The sequence below is a fragment of the Aulonocara sp. 'chitande type north' Nkhata Bay genome, linkage group LG7 (assembly GCF_057382095.1).
Source record: "Aulonocara sp. 'chitande type north' Nkhata Bay isolate Kocher_YH1m ecotype deep benthic linkage group LG7, A_spYH_male_GT1.1, whole genome shotgun sequence".
Classification (NCBI taxonomy): domain Eukaryota; kingdom Metazoa; phylum Chordata; class Actinopteri; order Cichliformes; family Cichlidae; genus Aulonocara; species Aulonocara sp. 'chitande type north' Nkhata Bay.
In genome coordinates, this window is record NC_141350.1 from 23,378,797 (window position 1) to 23,400,625 (window position 21,829).

At 40.2% G+C, this 21,829-nt stretch overlaps 1 protein-coding gene across 1 annotated transcript in view; it reads right to left on the reverse strand.

Annotated features, from left to right (window-relative positions):
- Nucleotides 1-11,491, reverse strand: part of LOC147325154 (alpha-1,3-mannosyl-glycoprotein 4-beta-N-acetylglucosaminyltransferase C-like) — a 79,478-nt gene extending 67,987 nt beyond the window's left edge. The window contains exons 1-2 of the mRNA XM_086299503.1: nt 11,325-11,491; nt 1,246-1,340 (exon numbers count right to left, since the gene is read on the reverse strand). The gene's annotated coding sequence lies outside the window, so the exon portion shown is untranslated. The remainder of the gene's footprint in view (nt 1-1,245; nt 1,341-11,324) is intronic.
- Between the last annotated feature and the right edge of the window lie 10,338 nt (nt 11,492-21,829).

The window sequence follows — 21,829 nt, forward strand, 5'->3', positions numbered from 1 at the left end:
GTTTTATTTAGATATACAAGTTAGATTATAAGTGCATCATAAATCTCCTACATACTTTCCTTCCAGGAAAGGCAAAGATTAAGGTCACACCCTGAAGCAATTGCATACACCCGATCAGCACCAACAATCTTTATGCATGTTAAAGTCTCCCTTTTACTGGACACAAACATTTGTGGGTGTTTATCATATAGGGTAGTAGTTTTGGTTGGTGTTGCTGAGAAATAGAGCTTGGAAGTTGAACACATGCTATTTAGATTCAGACGCATCAATTTCGATGAACCTTTAACCCACATTTACGTAACTCTGAGGTATAAACCAGTAGAGCCTGTTTAACTGTTAAATTTGCAGTCATTTAGAGAAAATGGGACTATTATTTCATCTGCAGTTATATTTGGTATAGCTCTGTTCTAGGAATTCCCTGTCATTCTGCAAGCTTTACCTGGAAAGTCTAAAAAGGAGGGAGAGCAGGGGCAAAGAACAGAGCAGCCTTCACAGTCAACTGGAAATGGCACTGATCAAGTCTGAAATAACATGAAATAGAGGTGCTGTGGTAAAGCTGGGTTGCAAAGTGGCTTGCAAGAGCAGCATCAACCATATGTATCTTTTTTAGTTATTATAATAAAGAAAGTCTTTGTCATTGGCAAAATTTTAAGTGGAGGCAACGACAGGCAACTGACAAATTGGCAAAAGATCAAAACCAAGGACACGTCCTCTGTTTATATTTTTTCATATAACTAAAATGTTTTTTTACACCTAGTTTTGCTTTTAGTTACATTAACCAGAAAAACTGTCATAACCTGAAAGAACTAAATGCTCTTCTTCAATGCTTCAAAATACAAATAAAATGATATTAACAGAAAAATGTTCTCACAGGATCTGAGTTCTCAACACATCTCCTTTTGCCTCAGGTAGGTCAGAACTGATAAGCATTCAAGGGTTTGTAAAAATCAAAGTGTTATTCTGCTTGTTTTCTTTAGACTTCTGACTCACAGCCCAATTCCAGAACAAACAGTATTCACAGATTTTGCATACAATTACAGCTGCGAATTATCACATTCGAAGAAATGATGACACAGAATGATTAGCAGTGCCTGCTGTTCTGATGACAAGAGTCACATTTGTGGCAACAATTAAAATGTGTGATTACAACAAACTTGACAACATTGTGGAAAAAAATCATTCACATACTGAACCCTGAAGCACCATTAAAAAGAAACTACAAGAGTTAGAATACAAAACCAGTACCTGCCTGCTGATGTGGTCAGGTTGTGTGCTGCTTGTCCCCTGTGTTCGCTCTCTGGGCTGGCATGGGGCAGATTTAATCACAACAATAAGACAGCCTGAAAGAAAAAAGAAACAGAGCAGAAAAGAAACAAATATAAGGTGACACATTTTATTTTTTATCATTTAAAAGACTATAATGCTCTTTCACCCACGCACACTCCAATGAAGTGTCTGTCCATTAGAGACTAAGGACTGCATGTTCAGTCAGACTTGAGCATTAGACTTTCACAAACAGCATTTTCTCTGATGAACAGGTTTTTTTTCCCAAAACATTGCGTATGTGTTCAGACAGAACACTCTCATTATTGAGCATCTCTGTAACAGCAGACGTTTTAGGTACACCTGTTCAACCGCTCATATCTAATCAGCCAATTGCAGCAATTCAATGCATTTAGGCATGTTGACATGATCAAGACATCTTACTGAAGTTCAAACCAAGAATTAGAATGTGGAAGAAAGGAGATTTAAGTGACTTTGAATGGAGCATGACTGTTGGTACCAGACGGGTTGGTCTGAGTATTTTAAACACTGCTTATCTGCTGGTATTTCCCACACAATGTGAGAAAAAATATCCACTGGCTGGCACCAGCTGAAAATCCCTTGTTATTGTCAGAGGTCAAAGAAGCTTGGCCAGAGTGCTTCGAAGGCAAGAGTAATTCAAATAACCACTTGTTGCAACCAAGGAATGCAGAAGAGCTCTGAATGTAAACCTTGAACCTTGAAGTCAAACCTTGAAGCTGATAGGCTACAGCAGCCGAAAACCACACCAGGTGCCACCCCTGTTAGCTAACATCAGGGAACTGCAGCTAAAATTCAGACAGGCACAACAATGCCTGGGTATTGTTGCTGGCCATGTCCATCTCTTTTTTGACTACAGTGTACCATCTTCTGAAGGCTGTCAACACAGCTTGTCATAACACTCAAATTATCCTCTTGAACAGCGGTCCCCAACCCCCGGGCCTCGGACCGGTACCGGTCCGTGAGTCGTTTGGTACCAGGCCGCGAGAGTTGAGGCTCAGGTGTGAAATGTATGGTTTTCAGGGTTTTTATTGGTTTTCAGCGTTATTTTGTTATCATTTTTATCGTTAACTCGGTTTTCCTCGGTCTTTTCATGTGTGTTATGAATAAATCTTCTTTTTTTCGGTACCGGTACTAGTTTTATTTTGTTGTATTTATCCGCAACAGCTTAAAGGCCGGTCCGTGAAAATATTGTCAGGCATAAACCGGTCCGTGGCGCAGAAAAGGTTGGGGACCGCTGCTCTTGAACATGACATTTTGTTCTTTCTACTCAGATTATCTTTGCAGTAACCAGAACTCAGTTCAATAGAGCGCCTATGGGATGTGATGTATGTATGGCTCTTATCATGGATGTATAGCCAACAAATCTGCAGCTGTGTGATGCTATCATGTCAATATGAACCAAAATATTTGAGGAATGTTTATAGCACATTGTTCCTGTTCTAGAAAGACAAAGTGTCTGGTAAGTGTTTCGTTACGTAACACCAAAGAAGCGACAGATGGCTCCGCCCCTCCCTGAGTCTGGTTCTGCTGGAGGTTTCTTCCTGTTAAAGGGAGTTTTTCTTTCCCACTGTCGCCAAAGTGCTTGCTCATAGGGGGGTCATACGATTGTTGGGTTTTTCTCTGTATGTATTATTGTAGGGTCTACCCTACAATATAAAGCGCCTTGAGGCGACTGTTGTTGTGATTTGGCGCTGTATAAATAAAATAAAATTGAATTGGATTGAATTAAACAATACAAGTACGGTACTGTGTACCCACAGGGGTGCTGGCCATTAAAGGGTTATCCTAACCTGTTTATTGTTTTATCTGTTAATGTTTGAATTAATTTATAATCATATTTTATACAAAACAAACTAACAAACACAGGTTTACCCTTCTCAGGTTATCTGCAATGGGAAGGAAAAGATGTAGCTGTCTCCATGCTGTCTTTGTGTTTACAAAAATGAGCTAAAAATGTGCTATAGGTGCTAGGTAGACGTGAAAACCACTGTGTATGAATGAATGCATTTTTTTAAATGTCAGTTTTTGTAGCTTTACATGAACATAGAAAAGTGCCACTAAAAGTTGAAGACTGGTGTCTGTAAAGGACAAACCACAAAAGTACAAACTTTTACTCTTTGTTAAGGGTACAATGGTCCTACCACAATAAGAAGGTCCATACGAGGGTACTGCCGCAGTAGCAAGCTATTGTACCACCAAATGTACAATAAAGCAGTGTTTCCCAACTTTTTGGAGCCATGGCACACAGCACCAAACAAAAATATCACAAAAAGCATATTGATAATTTTTCCCCGCGCACCAGGTATAGCAGAATTGGCTCAGGTTGTCCCCAATATCCCATTTTTTGCTTTCTTCTGACCACTACGCATACTAGGGCCTTGATCTGGGTCGGAATTTTCTCCAGGACCCAGATCAGATTGATTACTTTTTATTTTCAAATATTTATCTATCGCTATTATGTGCTGTGTCAGCTCACAGCATGACTATTATGTAATTTCTTCTTAGTCTTCTTCTGTTTTACTGTCAGTTGGCAACCCATTTAATTAGAGCAGGTAGCTGTACTGCCCTCTAGTGGAAGAGAATGTAATTGTTCTGCCCGTTACGCCGATCGTTTAGAGCACTAATCAGGTGGAACCAGATAATCTTGCATGGCACACCTGATCATTTCTCAAAGCACACCTATGTGCCGTGGCACAGTGGTTGGGAAACACTGCAATAAAGTACTTGGTCTTCTGAATGTGTATTCATAGATACTTATGTTTTAAATGCATTATATTCCGCTTTAATGTGTATTCGAAGAATCTGATTCACATTTTTAATGAATTTCAGTAAAACTCTAACATAAAGTGTGTTTGTGACAAAGTTAGAAAAAGAATCTAAAAATAAAAAGGAAGCTGCTCAGGAAAAGCATCAGCATTGAGCGTCCAACAGCAAATCTCTGACTAATTTGTCAAATGGAGCATCTGTTTATGGCACCAAAGCCACTCTTGGATTTCAACTTGGATTTGATGTAGCTATCATGTTATGCTGAGTGTTCTGTTCCCACTTAATACAAGATGCTAAATTGTGGGAGTGAGAGGGAGTCTGCTTCTTGTGGGGCTGCAGCCTTGATTAAAAGAAAATTCTGGTGCGAGCAGATGGCCGTGTAGACTTCGCTTGCTTGCTTAAAAGTAGGCTGTCCACCCACCCTCCATATTTTTCACACTTTAGTTTGTCGAAGACAAAGCTGAAAAGGAGTGCAACGACTCAAGGCCAAGGCACATCAAAACACACTCTCTATTGTTCCATTGTGAAATTGTTTTGTTATTATTCTTTTCTAGTTATGAGGTTTGTTGTGACATGCTTTTTTTCACATATCTGTTCTGTTTGAGCCTTGTTGTTTGTGTACTGCATTTTGTTTTGTGCATCATAACTTTGCAGCTACAACATAAAATGACTGATATTAAATGATTCATTTAATGATTCAGATGTGAAACTTAATTGATTGGAGGTTAACTATCAAAAAATGGAATATGTACTGAATTTCAGATTTTGTCTACTCAAATATGCTTATGTTCAGCTACTCTGTTTTTGCAGAATTCAGTTCAATTCAATCCAATTTCATTCAATTTTTTAGTGCCAAATAAAAAACAAATATTGCCTCAAGGTGTTTTATGTTGTAAGGTAAAGACCCAATAAATGGAGAAAACCCGAACAATCAAATGACCCCCGATAAGCAAGTACTTGGCGATAGTGGGAAGAGGAAACTCCCTTTTAACAAAAAGAAATTGGTTGGGTGTTAGGGGAGAGAGACAGGACAAAAGAAGGGACCCAGAAATTAAAAGCAAGCAAAACTGTTGTTTTTTATTTTATTGATTTTTTTATGTTAAAGAACTGCTTGACATGATCTTAAACCTGTAAGACCTGCTATAGTCTCAGGTCTCACAGCTTGGCCGGTTGACCTGCTCTTGTGCAAGCACATCCTTGTTGGTCTGACAATGTGTTACTTTAAAAAGGACATAATGGAAACTGCAATAGCCGAATAAGACCAATACATAAATTTTGGAATGCAGGAAAAAGAAACTTTAAACACCCTAAATTGTGACAGCTTTGAACACACCAAACCTACGTCAGGTTTCATGCCTGAATTTGAGTTTTTGCATTTGCATTTGTGATATTTAGAGATTCATATTTTGTATTCCAAAATGTTCCAGGTTGGTTTCTTTCTGTCTAATTTTCATCTTTGTTATAGTTTACCTATGTGGGATCTGGTCATGGTTAGTTTTGTTAATATTTTATAATTCGGTATTTCAGTTTATCCTGCGTTCCCTGTGTCTTAATTAAGTCTCTGTCTCAGTTTGGGTTTCCTGTTTCTGTCACGGTTTGCCGGGGCAAGCCGTGTGGAGTTGGAGGAAGGACCCAAAAGGCGGCAGCTCTGGTGCAGGTGAGTATTTATTTACAGGGGTGGGTACAAAGAGCAATGGTGGGTGAACATGAAACCGGGAACCTAAACTGGGTAAACTAACAACACCAACCAGAAACTAAGATGCAGGGAAATACACATGGAGAGATGCAGGGAGACCGAGGGGAAACAACACAGACGAACCAATTCAATTCAATTTTATTTATATAGCGCCAAATCACAACATAAGTCGCCTCAAGGCGCTTCATAGATACAGAGAAAAACCCAACAATCATATGACCCCCTATGAGCAAGCACTTTGGCAACAGTGGGAAGGAAAAACTCCCTTTTAACAGGAAGAAACCTCCGGCAGAACCAGGCTCAGGGAGGGGCGGCCATCTGCTGCGACCGGTTGGGGTGAGAGAAGGAAAACAGGATAAAAGACATGAGACAGGATAAAAGACAACTACTACAGAACCAGCAACTACTATGACAGAAGACACAACTTAAATACACTCAGAGAACACAGGGAGATTACACACAGGTGGGGAACACAGCTGGGAGTGATTAACGAGACGAGACTAGGGAGGCAATCTGAAAACTCTCACATAAGACGCAGACCTTCACAATAAAACAGGAAACACATACACGCAATGACATAACACACCAACTTAACACAGACTGGGGGACACAGAACATAGGAACATGAATCATGAAACAGAAGAGTACAAACACCCAAGGTAACCAAAACCACAGAATACTAATAAACTAAACATAAACACGGAGTCGCAGACTCTGGACCATGACAGTTTCCTGTTTTATTGTGGCAGTCACTTGCTGCGTAGTTCTACTTTCTCTGTCATGTCATTGGATTATGTTTTGTAGTTCAACTATTGTTCATTACTTTATGTGATTTAGCTGTATTTAGTTTCCCAGCTCATTCCCTATTAGCCCAGCCTGTCCTTGAGTTCTTTTTTAGAGCACCAGTTGTTTTGGGGGGGGGGGACTATTTGGATTTTTGTACCTCATGGACTTTTTAAAGTCAGTTTTCACAGTTTTACTTGTTTTGGTATGTATTTGGGTCCTTCTTCCTCGGTCCATGATAACCTAATGAACATTGCATGTCTAACCAAAATTTGCAGAAAGTTTACTTATCTCCAAACTGACGGACCCCATTAAAAAGAAAAAGTCGAGTTGAATCTCATTTTATATATCACAAACTCAGCAAGCCACACACCATATCTTCTAAAAAGAGAAAGCTAACTTGTCTCTGTACCGATGTTTCAACACATCTTACATTTACTATCCAAGGCTTTGAGTGTAAACACAGCAGAATTGACATATTTCAATATGTGTGATTTATTTATAGGTTTGTAGCAGCTTCCCAGTACCTGCCAGCAGCAGCAACACGCATACCATGCTACAAGAGAAGCCTCCTCTTTCATCAGATATATAAAGAATTATATCATGTGTGGGATTTATTACTCAGAAAGGCTTGTTTTTCTTCAGCATAATAATGTAATGTAAAAGATTACATTACAAAAAAACACCTGGATTTGACTAAGCAGTGTATAGGCAGGTGTACAAATCTGTAATCATAACAAGGTGTAATATCACTTAAAATGCTAGTTTTTTACTTTTATCTCTAATTAATTTTGGTGAATAAGCCTTGAGTATGCACTCAGTGTATTGAAGGAGATTTAATTAATCTAATGACAACCACAAACCCATCCAACATAAATAAATCGAAGAGAAGCTACAATTTCAGTCAACCAAGATTTTCTTTGTTTTTTGCTGACTTCCACTCTCACACCAGCTGCAGTGATGTAGCACCAAGACATTTTAGCTGCGCATAACAAGTGTTACCACACCCAGCACCTCCTGTCGGTAACAAATGTGAAACTTTTCAACCAGCAAGGCTCTTCTAGTGCTGCTTTTGAGCAAGCATAAACACTTAACTGTGTTTCAGTGACAAAGAAAGTGAATATTTATTATGAACTGGCAAAAGTCGAATTGCTCCCATCAGACTTCTGCTTTCTTACTAACAATATTTCTCAAAGACAGAGGTGCAACGTGACAATTGAGATTTTAAAATGCACTGAGGAACATTCATAGATATAAAAAAAATCTTGAGTGGACATTTCATATTTTGTAACCAGAAGACAAGTTGCGTCACGAGAGTGTTAAAAATGCTCCTTTATTGTCCTATTAGAGGTACAAAAGCTTGTCATTGGGGTGCTATCCTATAAGATAATTGACAGAAAACATCTCTGGCCCAATAGAGAACAGCTTTGAAGGAGCATTTTAAAATGTAATGTAAGAGTACAAAAATGCATCTTTTACAAAAAAATTTAAATACTGCATCCTGGGGTAATAATCAATCAATATTTTTATAATTATAAATTCATAGCCTCGGAAATGCACTGCAGTTCATATAGCATAAAACCAAACAGGCCTAGGGAGAAATGATCCCACTGAAACTAGAACCTTCATGCTGTGAGGCAAAAGTGCTAAAAGTCTGCTACCAATATAGAAGTGAAACACAATATGAGACTTGAATTATTTTTTTTTTTTATTTAACTTACTACTTTGCATTTAGTAATTAGTTAATATTTAATCTCTGGCTCACTTCCACAGCTTGTCTTTTGTCCCGTCTCCCTCTCATCAGCCCAACTGGTCATCACGGTAGATGGCCGCCCCTCCCTGAACCTGGTTCTATTGGAGGTTTCTTCCTGTTAAAAGGGAGTTTTTCTTCCCACTGTTGCCAAGTGCTTGACTTATGGAGTCACCTCATTGTTGGAGTTTTCTCTCTACTATTGCATGTTAAAATGTAAAAATCTTAAAATCTAAGAGCAACATTAATATTTTACCAAACTTTATATTTAATCCATCCATCCATCCATCCATTCGCTTCCGCTTATCCTTTTCAGGGTCGCGGGGGGAGCGCTGGAGCCTATCCCAGCTGTCATAGGGCGAAAGGCGGGGTACACCCTGGACAGGTCGCCAGTCTGTCGCAGGGCCAACACACAGGGACAGACAACCATTCGTACTCACATTCACTCGCACATTCACACCTAGTGGCAATTTGGATTATCCAATTAACCTATCCCCACAAACTGCATGTCTTTGGACGGTGGGAGGAAGCCGGAGTACCCGGAGGGAACCCACGCAAACACGGGGAGAAGATGCAAACTCCACACAGAAAGACCCCGGCCTGATGGTGGAATTGAACTCAGGACCTTCTTGCTGTGCGGCAACAGTGCTAACCACCGTGCTGCCCTTTATATTTATATTTAATCATAAAAGCTAAATGAAAGTGTGCAATGATGCACCTATTATTGCTTGGGAACATGTATACCATTGTTTGTGGTTTTTTACCCTTGAGATTGCACGCCTAATTACTTTGGATACCACTAATTAACCCTGCAGGCTACTTCGGTGTTGACTGGGCGGCTATGGCTCAGGAGGTAGAGCGACCGATTGTCTACCAGTCGGTTGACGATTCGCTGCCCAGCTACAATCTCCATGTCAGCAGATCATTAGGTTGCAATTCATCTATTGCGGTGTGAATATTAGAGAAGGTGCTTGAATATAGAGAAAAAAATGCTTGTGTGATCGGGTAAAGGAGGCTTGGAGTAAAAAGTGCTTTGAGTGCTGAGTTAGAGTAGAAAAGTGTTTTATAAGTACTTGTCCATTTACTGTTTAAACTGCACTTTTAAGGACAGCAGTGCACTTTTAATGTACTCCTATTTCTCAAAGTGCAGTGAGTGATGTGAGTGAACATGAAAGGACTGTACTGTAAAAAACAAGCAAACAAAAACACTGTTTTGCTCTCAAGAAATTCGGTGCATGCTTCAAAAACTTTATTTGCCCAATTTAGCTCTGCTCGCTCGATATGATGGTAGCAGACTGACACTGATTTGTAAGTAATACCAACTGTGGTACAACTTGCTATTCGTGTTTATTAGCTCTGTTGCTTCTCTCATTTACACTTTTTTCCCTGCCTGTTCATCGATCCATGAGCGTGAGCTATTTCACCTGTCTGCACCTCTGAATCTTTCATATGATGTCTCGAATTTAAAAGAAGGCGAATGTGTTTGTTTAAAAGTCACGGGCAGTTCTCACAGGGTAACAAACTGAATCTAAAAAGGTGTCAGAAGCTCTTTGTCTTTCCACAAACAACACAGATGAGGTCAATCCAGCCATTTCCTTCATTGATTCCCTGTATTAAATCTATATGAATCACAACAGAGGGAGTGCAGGTAGAAAGGAGGAGACGAATCAATGAAAAAGGATTTTAAGCTGCAAGAAAACAGGGATGTGGAGAGAGGGCCTGAAGATCAATGCGAGGGCAGTGACCCTAATATTTTGTACATTCAATCAAGAGTTGTGTTGAGGACTACTTTGCAGGCCAGCTAGAAAATATAAAAATATCCTCTGGAGTTGTCCTTTAGCAAGAGTGAAGGAAATCCTGGCTGATGGTAAATCCAGTCTGCACTAAATGTAATTTCTAATTTTAAAGGGTCTATTAATTCTTGTCCAGCACATCTGCCAGTAGTAGTTTTCACAGGGGTCAGAACTAGAGCTAACATTAATAACAACTGTTGTCAGTCCAGCTGGATGTGGCTGACAACAGTGCTTACCATTTGACAATGTCCTTTTGGAAATAACATATGAGGCCATTAGGTGCCATAATAGGTCAGACCCCACACAAACACATCCAGGCTAACGGGGAGCGACAGTAAATCACTCTAATCCAGCCATGAGATGAAGCCAGGTTATTCCCTCATGACGGTGGGGGGTGGGGGGGTTGTGTCACAAGCTGAGCTACAGTTTACCAGCTTGAGTCATGATGAAAGCTGTGATAGAGCTCAGCTGTCACTCAGGATGTCTGAGCCAGAAATCTCTGATCACCTGCCTTAAACACACACACACACACACACACCAACAAAACCACAGGCTGCACACCTCAGTTAGTGGGGACATAGAGAGATGCTCAGGGAGAAGATCCAGCTGTGGAACCATCACACAGGATCTACATGCACGCATTTGGCATCAGCTTTGTCACAGACATAAAAATACTGTGTAAAAATCTGACAAGCAGCCAAAGCTTATTTGTGCAAGATTATCTCTTTTTTTCCCTCCCTCTCTCTCTCTCTGTCTCCATCTCTGCTCTTCTACAGATCGACATCATCATCGCTGATGCTGCTACCCTCCAGGTCCCTCAAGCAGAGATTTGAGTCATCTCCCTCTCATCCTCTTCCAGCCCTCAGCCCCGTTGAGTCCGACTGTCAATACAGAAGCACTAAATGCTGCTCAGACTGTCAGAGAGAGACTGCAGCGTGCCTTTCACACTTTACACAGTGTGTGTACAGCCTGCACGAGCACAAAGTATCCTACGCCTGAGAGGACAAATGTGGGGAAAGGAGGAGAAGCGGCTGTTTGAACAAGACCCAAACTCCGCAGAAGTTGGTTGTACGGCTTCTCACGACGAGATGGGAAAGAAAAAGAGGATGGAGGGACCAAACTGTGAAAATAACATCCAGGGAGATACGGAGCGATCTTACCTCCCCACGGTCCGCACACACACGCACACGCACAGATCTGTGTATTTCTGCTGCCGCGCCGCTCCACTCACCTACAGTAAATCACTTCCATGACTCACGCAGAGGGGAGATAACCGGCTCTCAGGAAAAGTGGAGTAAACACTCGTTGCAAAGGCAGGAAGGGCTCTCGCGCGCTCGCTCTCGCTGCAATGCTGCTATCTCTCATCCTCGTTTCTCCTCCTCTGTCTCTTCTTTCGCTTTGATCTCTCCCTCTCTCTCTCTCTCTTTCTCTATCCAGTGGTACCCCCTCCTTTCTCTCTCTCTCTCTCTCTCTCTCTCAAACTCTGCCACCCCCTCACGCTCCACCACAAGGTGTCACAAACACTGTGTCTGCTCCCACTGCCTCTTATTGGCTCCCACTTTTCTCTCCTCTTCTCTCCAGCCCCCACCCTGCACTATCTCTCTCTCTCTCTCTCTGGATTTTCTGCCTTAAAGAGGCAACGTGTTACACCTATAGCTACACAAACTCAAAGCATGTCACTTCAGCCGCTTTATTTATTCTAAGTGGGTAAGCATCGCATAAAACCACCATCGCATTTGTGCCTGCCTCAGGGAGTTGTGAGCCCTGGGGCTTATGTAGTGACTTTGCATAGCTGGAAGGCTATGCCAAGTCGCTTTGTGTAGGCACTTTTATTTTTTACTTCAAGCAAATTTATTTTTACTAACACTATTAGCATGATTGAAATGCATAAAATACATTTCTGGTCCTCTTTAAAAAGGGATCTCCAGACACACTGCAAAACATCCTAAAGCCAGCTTCCAAGTGTGGCAAACTGCAGTTCCTCTAATGGCCACTTGAGGCCAGTTCCAAAGGCTAGTTGAAACAAAACACTCCAATGTCAAAATGCCCTACTTTACAGCATAAATAAATGTAGTCACAGTGTGCTTTGTTCGCTTTATGTCAAACATAGCTGGTATACAGAGGCTCGTGGCTTACAAAGTTGCATTTTGAAACCTCGAGCTCAGCAGTTTCAGCATCACCGGCTTGATGTTTTGAACCCGGACCTGACCTGCGAAGTGAAATGGATTTTGAGAAGAATGGCGCTCATTCATTGGCTCATACTTTGTGACTGACAAATTATGAGCTAGTGTGCTTAGCCTGGATAATCCTCTTTTCAGACTCTCTTAATGAAACTTATGCATTCAATAAGGAAGATTGATGGTCTCACATCTGTCCACTCCTAGGTGCTGCTGGCTAAATCTAAGCTTTTTCACTCTCACTTTCCCACGCTGTCAAGCTGTTTGTGTTATCACTGGTCTGGTCAGATCACCTTCTCCCGGCATTCTCCAGGCCAATCAGGATTCATGCTGCGTAATTTAAATCTCACTGCGCATCTGTCTTTCTCTTTTGCAGACGCCTTTGTGCAACCGACCTTCTCCCCATGTCCACCGCTCATCACTCAAGCGCCGATCCGCCAAGACAGGCCATTGGAGTCTAACGGCCAAACGCCTATCTATATTCTGTTCATATTTTCAACAAATCATGTTCATTCTTTCTAATGATCTCCCCTTATTGAAATGACCATAGGTTATAAAATAAACCTAATGAAACCTTGGGGCATATTCTAATAGAGTTCTATTAGAATTATTTAAAAAGCCCGGTTCTCATCCCTTGCCCACTTATGCTTTCTTGTTACAGTAGCCCAGTTTTCATCAGTGTTGCTGGTTCCTCAACACCTGATGTGGACCTTGTTAATCTGGGTGACTTCCAAGCCAGTATGGCTTCAGTTATCTCTTTCTTGCTCATCTCCAAGGTTAGCATGGGGTGGGTCTAGCTGGGGGACCCTTACTGAATACAGATGCTCTGGTTGGGAGTCGAACCCCCGACTTGGAGTTCCAAAGGACATTATTGGGACATGGGAGTGACAGGTGGGTGCCAACCTGGTTATCTGACTGTCGTCGATGTTTGGTTAATTGTGCGTCAGTAATGGCAAAGTTCAGTCTTGCATTTAAGCTGATTATTTAGCACTTCCTTCTAATATGTTACCTTGTGGCTCTTCAAAAACTAAATGTGTCAGTCAGTGAGTATGCTCCAGCTAAGACTTCAGAATGAGAACCTACAAACTAATCTTTGACTGTTGGTAATGTCCGTCTTTTATGCAGCATTCTTCTATGAAACAGCTGAAGAGATTTTAGGTTCCCAATTCCAATCCAGCCAAACCATAAAAGGCAAATGATGACGAACGATGAAGTCCTGTTACCACAGTGATTAGGGCTGCCACGATTAGTCGACTAGTCACGATTACGTCGGCTATCAAAATCGTCGACGACTGATTTAATAGTCGACGCGTCGTTTGAAGCTTTGTAAGATCACAAAAGACGCAGGAATAAGTAGTAGAATTTAAGAATGTAATAACGGACTGAAACAGAAGATGGCAGCACTGCATGTGCAAGGATGCCAGCTGCCGTTAAACCCCGGAGAAGAAGAAGCTCTGTCCCAGAATTCATAGCGCAACCCAGCTCAGTTTCCAACAATGGCAGCAGCTAGTTAGTGTTAATATTAACATATTTTCAGGTGAGAATGTAGCTGTGTAAACCTCAAATATCTGCTCAGTTTATCAAGACACCACATATTTTCAAAAGCGCTCCGACGTTTTCGGAGACGTCTGTTACCCACTAGCTCGTTAGCTAGCCGGGGTTCAAGGCTCAATAGAGCCGGTGAGAACACCGGACTCCCCGCAAATCGTTTTCAAACCCACCGCCGTCTTTCGCTACTCAGGTTAAACATGATATATAAGTCACTGAGATAACTTAAAAATGATATTATTTGGCTTTTTTTAGTATTTTATTTGTTCCTGAGTAAATCGGTTTGGCTGAGATTAAAGTTATAGTTTTTACACAGCTGACTAAACGTCAAGCAGACAACTGATTATCAGAAGTGAGAGATGCTCGAGAATATACTCCGGTGTCCTGTTATATTTTAGATAGCAAGGAGTTTATTAAACTTCACCGAAACAATCTGCAAACTTCATTAAAATTTAATAAACTATCATCTTGTCTTTATTTTTAGTTAGCACATACCTTAAACACTTCAAGTTGTAAGCTAATGATAGTTATATAAGAGCATATGCATGCTGGTGCAATAAGCTGTACGTTTTACGTCCAATGGATGCATGATCTGATTAGTCGACTAATCGCAAAAATAATCGGTGACTAGTCGACTATCAAAATAATCGTTTGTGGCAGCCCTAACAGTGATATAATTATCTCTCATTTCTGTTAACTGTTAGATAGCTAAGCTATTTTGTGAAGGCACTAGCTTATGTCTTCTAACAAAATAAGCATAAATGCAGTTTAAAGACAACACCTGGGTGTGGCTGAACATCCTTGTTCCTATTTTCTCAAAGATTTTCCTTCTCCACTGAGACAGTTAACAGACTCTATACTTTCGACTGTCCAGCAGCATCTGAGTTCATAAAGTAACTAGTCTGCTACGTGGAGCTGAAAAACTTGGAAATGGTTTGAACTTCTTATGCTCTCATTATTTCTGTCACTTTTTTGTGTACAACTGCTATGACACCATGAAGGCTGTTATCTCCTTTGTACCTTTACCGTGCCTCCCCGCTGTCTTTAAAGTCCAACTTTTCGTTCCGTCTTCAAGTGTTGCCATTAGTAACAGGTTTTAGCTTCGGTTTTAGACGTGATAACGTGTCTTTTATATCCATCGTTATATATCAAAGCTATCTACTGATAAAGAGATTTCTTTTTAAAATGATAACAAAAGTTAGAGATGCATTTAATGTGATACAAATATTTAACATACATATGGCCATGAATGTCTGAGGACTGGGGAATATCAGTGGATGCAACATTTAATGATGAGTTCAAGCTGGATCTCTGTCAAAGGAGAGCCAGGAGTCAAGTTCCCAATTTGCAATTATAATTAGCTTTCAAGCCCCTTTAAATGTAGAGCCCGTGTATTCTCCATGCCGCCCTGTCTTTATATGATATTTGCTCTAATTCAGCGTGGAAAACACATTAAAAGTAGAATCAGTGATGCGCTCGTGCTGAAGGCATGAGGTGCTCCGTGTTTTTTCATGTTTGACTATCAGAAAATGTGCTGCTGCTGTTTTAAAAATGTAAGGGTCCTAAATCATGCAGATCACACCGTGTAAGACCACACAGGAGCACAGCATTCCTGCTGTTACAGCACTGCTGTAAGCACGAGCCTAAGTCAAGTGCAGCAGCTTTGATATGACAGAAAATTAAAGAGGACTGCTGGAACATCTGTCCTGCTCTTATAGGGGGCTGGAGTGTCTGTCGATTATGTGAGAGGTGTTTCTATCCCTCCGTGCCTGCTTGTTTGTTTATTATCCTGAAGAAATTTGGTGGAGGGACTCCCTTAGTGGACGTCCAGATCTAAATTTGTGATTGGCACCTTCACATCTTTATTTACAATTCTGAGATTCATTCACAGACATGCAGATACGTTTTTTTAATGTTATATTTTGTCTGGATGATGCAGTTCAAATAAACATATACTGTTATAGCTAGAAGAACTTGCTTTTACACATGCACCAATATTGTAATGAAATCATTACTTCACACTTATATTTTATTATAGTAGCTGTTTGATATATTTCAAGGATGAATATGAATGTTTCTGCGATCTTCCCAAATGCACAGTTATTTGAGATTATGATAATTATGATTGCAAAAACTGAGAACTGAAAAGTGACCCCAGTGGTGTTGGATCAGAATCCATGTAAACATAAACACTTAAATTGACTTTCAGTTTTCTAGGCTGAACAACCGCTTACTTTAACATAAATTTTCTTGCAACCTAAACTAATTTAAATATTTTTCTTATACACAATATTACCAAACGTATTCAATCATCCATCCAAATAATTGAACTCAGGTGTTCCAATTGCTTCCGTGGCCACATGTGTATAAAGTGAAGCACCCAGGCATACAGACTACCTCTGCATTTGTCAATAATGGGTACACTGTGGTACTATGATAGGATGCCACATGTGCATCAAGTCCAGCTGTGAAATTTACTCGCTACTAAATATTCCACAGCCAAGTGTTAGTGGTGTTATAACAAAGTGGAAGCAATATGGAATAACAGCAACTCAGCCATGAAGTGGTGAGTATAAAATCATACAGCACATAGAGTACAGAGATGTCCAACTTTCTGCAGAGTCAATCACTACAGATCTCCAAACTTCATGTGGTCCTCAACTTCATGTTTGTATGTGTGCAATCACGATGGGACACCTGGACCAAAAACTCTAGGCCGATATTTTTTTTGTCTCAGTGAAGCCCTTAATATGACTGCACACCAGTGCACAAAGCAGGCTCCATAAAGACATGGATGAGCGAGTTTGGTGTAGAAGAACTTGACTGGCCTGAACAGAGTCCTGACCTTAACCCTACACAACACCTTTGGAATAAATTAGAGAGGAGGCTTTGAGCCAGGCCTTCTCATCCAACAGTGTCTGAACTGCGCTTCTGAAAGAATAGTCAAAAATTCCCGTAAACACACTCATCACCTTGAGGAAAGCCTTCCCAGATGAGCTGAAGCTGTTATAGGAGCAGAGGGTGGACCAACATTATATTAAACCCTATGGATTAAGAATGGGATGTCACATGTTCAAATGCATGTGAAGGCTGATACGGGAATACTTTTGCCAATATAGTGTATAATAACATCTGATATGAGCCAGCTCCAACAAGTAAATAAAATTTAAAAAAAAACATGACATGAAGGGTAGCACACAGGAACTATGAGCTGATTGTGAAATGAGCTGAAAAGTAGCCAGAAACACGGAAAAAAACAAAACATGTGGCATTTGGCCTTTCATGAGAACTGAACAGTGGGTATTTTTAATAACTCATCCATTTAGACTTTGTCTGATTTGAATCATTGAATTGAGCCTCTTCACCAGGTTTGTGTTGTTGGTGCTTTTTTGAGCACTTTCAAAGAAAATACATGACAAACAATGTGGCCCAATAAGTTTTTGCTTTAGTTTTGCAGAGTGAAATTGTGGTCTTTTATTAGTCTGTTACTTAGCTGTAATTAGCAGGTCTTTGTGTGTTACAGCCACACATTTTATGGATGAAATGTGCTAACCAGTGCTGCTAGAGCCCTAGTCACATAAGCCTAGTGATTGGTGGGGGACCCCCCTGGCAACCCAAAATCTTTGTGAACTTCAGCCACCACTAAATGAATTAATTCCATTTTTAACTTAATTGGTGGCTGGCATCAGAGAATATACACTTTCCTAGCAAATGCTTGTTGCCAGGGGACCAGTCTCTATACCTGTTTGATTGGGGCTTAGCCATGCTTCCTAGCACTGCCTACCCTGCTTTCCAATTATGGTCCCTTGTGGCTCCAAAGTTTTACTTTAGTTTGACATTATGGTGGCTACATCTTCAGTTTTACTTGATTTGAATCCTTGTTACTTTATCATTCTCCGAGGGCTTAAATGGTAAATGCACAGCAGTTTAGAAGAATAATTTTAACAGGCGATAGCTAAACTTGGAGCTAGTGAACTAAACGAAATCAATAATAAATAAAAATTAAATGTATATTAATATAAAATCCATAAACTTGATTATGAAATTATCATAATGATCAAATATTATAAAACTGCCATTTGTGTGGGTGGCGTATTATGAATAGTATCTTTAGTCTGTGATCCCACCCTGTACTAACTAGAGCTTCATAGTGCATAGCTTAGCATGGCTGCAGTCTTTGTTAAGTAATCAGTGGACTTCACATAAGCGTTAATTTAAAAAGGTTTTTGAAGGGAAGAGGTAATTTTGCAATAGTTGCTCTTCCACTTGTGAAATATAAATGAGTAAATTATCATTATTATTCTGCCAGCGCCACTCAGCATAAGATGCAGTGAGAGTTGACATGATGATTAAGTCAGAAGCCTGAAGCAACTGTCGATGCTCAGTCCACTCAAACAGAAAACAGGTATCAGTGTCCACCAGACCCACTGATGCTCAGTATCACACACACACACACACACACGCACACACACACACACACACACACACGCACACACACACACACACACGCACACACACACACACTTAAAGCCATATATTTAGTATATTTTATTAAATATTATTTATTTAATATTTCTATACTTTCTATCAACACTACAAGGTTGTTCAGTTATACATCGGGTGCTTAGTGTGTACTTTAGATATTCACACATGCTTTGCAGAAAAGCTAAGCTTAGTGAATCGATGAATAAATCAATAGAAAACTGATGAAGTGATACAAATATATGCTCAAATACAACCATGTACTGGTTTCTTGGTGTCGTACTTCATGACCTTCTTCTTTATGAAATGTGAATATGGATTTCCTGTTCGGAAAACTGGCTATGAAAGTTTCAGAACACGGCTTAATTAAGGGTTTTAGACGTTCAAGACTCTCCAAGAATGTTTTGAGGTCGACCGATGACTCTTTAATCCAAGGGAAACACAGGAGGGCGGGTGGAAGGCGAGGACAGAGAAAAATATTTGAATTTTCTCAAACAGTTTGACACAGCCTCGTCTTGTCTCTCCGATAACGGATGCAAATTACTATTTCCTCCATCTGCCAAACAAACTTAGAACTATAACAGCTCTGTGCAAGCCTCGCAGCCAGATAGCAAATGAGTAACAGCCACAGATACAAAAACACAAGCAACAGACTCTAATCTAATGTGTTTGCCTGATTAATGTGGTTTTAAACAGATTTTCCTCTCACATAAAATAATAGTTTATTTGGTGAGTCAAAAGAATTTCTTGAAATTCCAAAACAATGGGCCTGAGATCACCAGTTTAGATATTCTCCCCCTTCTTGTATATCATACAGAGTCAAAACAGTGAAACTGAGTGTTTGGGTGATGGCACAAACACTTTAACTGTATTCTCTAACACCACAGTCATTTTAAGTTTGAGTGGTCTGAATAAATACAATATCTGTATCTGCTTGTGACCTTATCCAAGGTCCTTTACCTTTCATCCAACTAGAATCATCCCCACTTGTTTCTAGCAAATATACAGGTGCCAGAGCAGCACGAAATTACTGGTCCCGAAGTGAGAATCACTGACTTTAGAGGCTATGGGAAGAAATTTACATCAGATTTGCATATGCAGCTTGAAGATCAAACTTTTCAAAAATGCTGGCTGGTTCACAAAAAGCAGCAAGACAGAACTGGCTCAGCAACAACAAAGGAACCACATCTATAGAAAACAGATAAATGTTTGATTTGGAGTTCAACCTAAGAGATATTTCTCCTCTAAACTTTTAGATCTTTTTTTTTTTTTTAGATAATTGTCGAAAACTTGAAAAGGTAAAGCTTCTCAATATTTCATGAGAAAAAGAACATCCTAATAACATTCATGAAGGAAAATCTTGTTTCATCATCTTTCCCCTGCTGTTAATCATCCTCTGATCATTCACGATCAGGGGGATTGATGGTGAAGTTGACCCACTAAACCACCAACCTGTATATAGAACTCACCTGGGTTTAAGCAGCTACGACAGCAAAAATGATGCTTACAAACCATCTGTGTTGATAATAGAATAGAACAAATAAGATAAAGGAGGAGAATTTTCCTGTCTTTAATGAAAACCTGTAACAGATGGTGTTATGTAAGGGATCTAAGCACTTCTTTCACCACTGAAATACCATTAACTCAAAACATGATGCAATGAATGATTAATACTGGACCTTGCGGTGTGCAGTCAGAGCAATGATTGTTCAAGGTAAAAAAGTCAATACTTTCCCTCATCACCTCCATACATCATGCGATTTCCAAACACTGTTAGAGCGTAGACTATAACAGCAGCAGCAGTGAGATTTCTTCTTCCATCATTGGTGGCCAATAGCGTTTCACATCACCAGCACAACAGAACTGGAGCGCCATCCATTAGCCTGTCAGAAACTTTGAATTAGAATTGATTCCTCTTGGCATAATTATTCATCTGTTCCTATTATTTATCATGGTGACAACAGTGCTGCTGTGTTTGATTGGGTGATTGCCTCAGATTTTGGGGTGCAAAATTAGAAGTCAGAGAACAGTTGCTCCCCAAACACTTGACAACTGATCTGTTTGGCCAGCGTCTGGAGAAGCAGCGGAGCCCAAATGAGCACACTTATCTGAGTTGCACTCCCTACATACTGATTTACGAGATGTTTTCTCTGTTATTAAATTGTTTTGTCATTTGTCATCTTTTGTTCAAACTATTAAAAAAAAGACTAACAAAACATCAAAATTGTGATAATTTGCTTTTTGAGGTGACATGTGTGAGGCATCGTTTCAAGGCGTTTCTTTATGTGTGTGACTGACAGAGAATATACTGCAGAACTGATTGTGAAAGCACTGAAAAACTGTTGAAACACTAACTAAAGCTGCAGCTTTATGTTGACTGTGGCATGTCGCTTAGAGAAAGTATGAGTGGCAGTAAATAACTACTGCTGAATGGCAGAATGCGAGCATCAATATCTCAGGCAAAGAATAAAAAATGGCTATAATCCAAATGACATCGGGTAAAGTAAACAGGGACATTGGATCTCTGAGGTGAAGCAGATGACACAGCTCAGCAACAAAACAGAGAGGAGCAGTGGATACATGATTGATGGATAAATGAATGAATGAGAATGTGAATAGTGCCCCAGAGTTGCTCAGGCATGCAAAATACACTGGTATTTCACCCAGGCTAATTTTAGGAGACATGTAAACTTCTGCAATACTAACTCTATTAGACGCTATCCATTTATTCTCTTTGGTTACAAAGCCATTTCAAAGGCTTTCGGGCTCCAGGGAAGCACAGTCAGGGCCATTACAGTGGGAACATAGGGATGGGAACCGATAAGAATTTAGTGATTCCAATTCCATTATCAATATCACTTATCCATTGGATTCCTTATAAATTCCCGTTGGCTTCACTTTAAGAGTCACCACCATCCCCAAGCAGCATATCATTGCGTTCATGCAAATTGTTAAATACTGTGTGGTCAAATGTTTGTGCATGTTGGAGGTATTTTCCATCTTGCCTGTGATCAGTGTTGTGGTCATTACTCAAAAAAAGTAACTCCAAAAGTAAAAGGTTATTACATACCGAGCACCGCAGGGGACATGGGAGAAAAAAATTAAGACGGACTTTTGCGAGATCTCGCAAAACAAACTCGGGATCTCGCAAAAGTCCGTCTTAATTTTTTTTTTTCACCCATGTCCCCTGCGGGGCTCCGTAATTACAAGTATTACACAGAACTCGTTTCTTAAAAGTAACAGGAGAAAGACAAATACTTTTTTTCTCCAAGGAGAAAGGCATTCGTTATACTAGTTGTTACGCTACTGTTATGTTACTCTGTAAAATGATATGAAACACACCATCTCATAATTACCACCTGATAATACAAACCTAGAGGCTACAGCCCCTAACGAGGACACGTGATCTTTCTCTTAGTATTTAGGTATGAACACAAAGCCAACAGCATACATCCAAATTGAAAACCATCACAAAGAGACTCAATATGAACAGATAGAAACGGAGTTTGTTACCTGTTGAAGTTCAGCG